The sequence below is a fragment of the Curcuma longa genome, unplaced genomic scaffold (assembly GCF_044706935.1).
Source record: "Curcuma longa cultivar G26 ecotype Majalengka, Jawa Barat unplaced genomic scaffold, ITB_CL_G26_1.1 contig_8710, whole genome shotgun sequence".
NCBI classification, from domain to species: domain Eukaryota; kingdom Viridiplantae; phylum Streptophyta; class Magnoliopsida; order Zingiberales; family Zingiberaceae; genus Curcuma; species Curcuma longa.
This window is the reverse complement of record NW_027435281.1, coordinates 1-1804: the sequence shown is the minus strand read 5'-3', so window position 1 is coordinate 1804 and position 1804 is coordinate 1. Positions and strand designations below refer to the sequence as shown.

At 49.2% G+C, this 1804-nt stretch overlaps 3 non-coding genes and 1 pseudogene across 3 annotated transcripts; all 4 read right to left on the bottom strand.

Annotated features, from left to right (window-relative positions):
* Positions 1-355: 355 nt before the first annotated feature.
* Positions 356-474, bottom strand: LOC141819556 (5S ribosomal RNA). The gene has a single exon (XR_012601090.1). It is a non-coding gene; the product is annotated as a 5S ribosomal RNA (ribosomal RNA).
* Positions 475-806: 332 nt separating this feature from the next.
* On the bottom strand, positions 807-925 carry LOC141819555 (5S ribosomal RNA). The gene has a single exon (XR_012601089.1). It is a non-coding gene; the product is annotated as a 5S ribosomal RNA (ribosomal RNA).
* Positions 926-1257: 332 nt separating this feature from the next.
* LOC141819554 (5S ribosomal RNA) lies at positions 1258-1376 on the bottom strand. The gene has a single exon (XR_012601088.1). It is a non-coding gene; the product is annotated as a 5S ribosomal RNA (ribosomal RNA).
* Positions 1377-1708: 332 nt separating this feature from the next.
* LOC141819557 (5S ribosomal RNA) lies at positions 1709-1804 on the bottom strand (annotated as a pseudogene; the record flags this gene model as incomplete).

Genomic DNA, 1804 nt, shown 5'->3' with positions numbered 1-1804 from the left:
TTAGTGCTGGTATGATCGCACCCATCCTTCCCACCACACGCTCCCTATTTATCCCGCCAACCGTCTTCGATACAGATCAACCTTCGCGGAACCCGAACAAATCCATCCCTCCGCGATTCCCCAACCAAACGACCGAGAAACCATCGAAGGAAATTAAGAGACCACCGAAAAAAAAACACACACACGCACCTCGAAAAAATAATTCCCGACAAAATACACACGCGCACGCACAAAACCTCTCGCCGCTACGCGAACACGAAACCGGAGACGAGACGGAAGGCATCCCCCCGCACAAACAAAAAGGACAGTAAACAAAAAATAGAAAACGCAAAGAAAGAAAATAAAAAATCAAAAATAGGTGCAACACGAGGACTTCCCAGGGGGTCACCCATCCTAGTACTGCTCTCGCCCAAGCACGCTTAACTTCGGAGTTCTGATGGGATCCGGTGCATTAGTGCTGGTATGATCGCACCCATCCTTCCCACCACACGCTCCCTATTTATCCCGCCAACCGTCTTCGATACAGATCAACCTTCGCGGAACCCGAACAAATCCATCCCTCCGCGATTCCCCAACCAAACGACCGAGAAACCATCGAAGGAAATTAAGAGACCACCGAAAAAAAAACACACACACGCACCTCGAAAAAATAATTCCCGACAAAATACACACGCGCACGCACAAAACCTCTCGCCGCTACGCGAACACGAAACCGGAGACGAGACGGAAGGCATCCCCCCGCACAAACAAAAAGGACAGTAAACAAAAAATAGAAAACGCAAAGAAAGAAAATAAAAAATCAAAAATAGGTGCAACACGAGGACTTCCCAGGGGGTCACCCATCCTAGTACTGCTCTCGCCCAAGCACGCTTAACTTCGGAGTTCTGATGGGATCCGGTGCATTAGTGCTGGTATGATCGCACCCATCCTTCCCACCACACGCTCCCTATTTATCCCGCCAACCGTCTTCGATACAGATCAACCTTCGCGGAACCCGAACAAATCCATCCCTCCGCGATTCCCCAACCAAACGACCGAGAAACCATCGAAGGAAATTAAGAGACCACCGAAAAAAAAACACACACACGCACCTCGAAAAAATAATTCCCGACAAAATACACACGCGCACGCACAAAACCTCTCGCCGCTACGCGAACACGAAACCGGAGACGAGACGGAAGGCATCCCCCCGCACAAACAAAAAGGACAGTAAACAAAAAATAGAAAACGCAAAGAAAGAAAATAAAAAATCAAAAATAGGTGCAACACGAGGACTTCCCAGGGGGTCACCCATCCTAGTACTGCTCTCGCCCAAGCACGCTTAACTTCGGAGTTCTGATGGGATCCGGTGCATTAGTGCTGGTATGATCGCACCCATCCTTCCCACCACACGCTCCCTATTTATCCCGCCAACCGTCTTCGATACAGATCAACCTTCGCGGAACCCGAACAAATCCATCCCTCCGCGATTCCCCAACCAAACGACCGAGAAACCATCGAAGGAAATTAAGAGACCACCGAAAAAAAAACACACACACGCACCTCGAAAAAATAATTCCCGACAAAATACACACGCGCACGCACAAAACCTCTCGCCGCTACGCGAACACGAAACCGGAGACGAGACGGAAGGCATCCCCCCGCACAAACAAAAAGGACAGTAAACAAAAAATAGAAAACGCAAAGAAAGAAAATAAAAAATCAAAAATAGGTGCAACACGAGGACTTCCCAGGGGGTCACCCATCCTAGTACTGCTCTCGCCCAAGCACGCTTAACTTCGGAGTTCTGATGGGATCCGGTGCA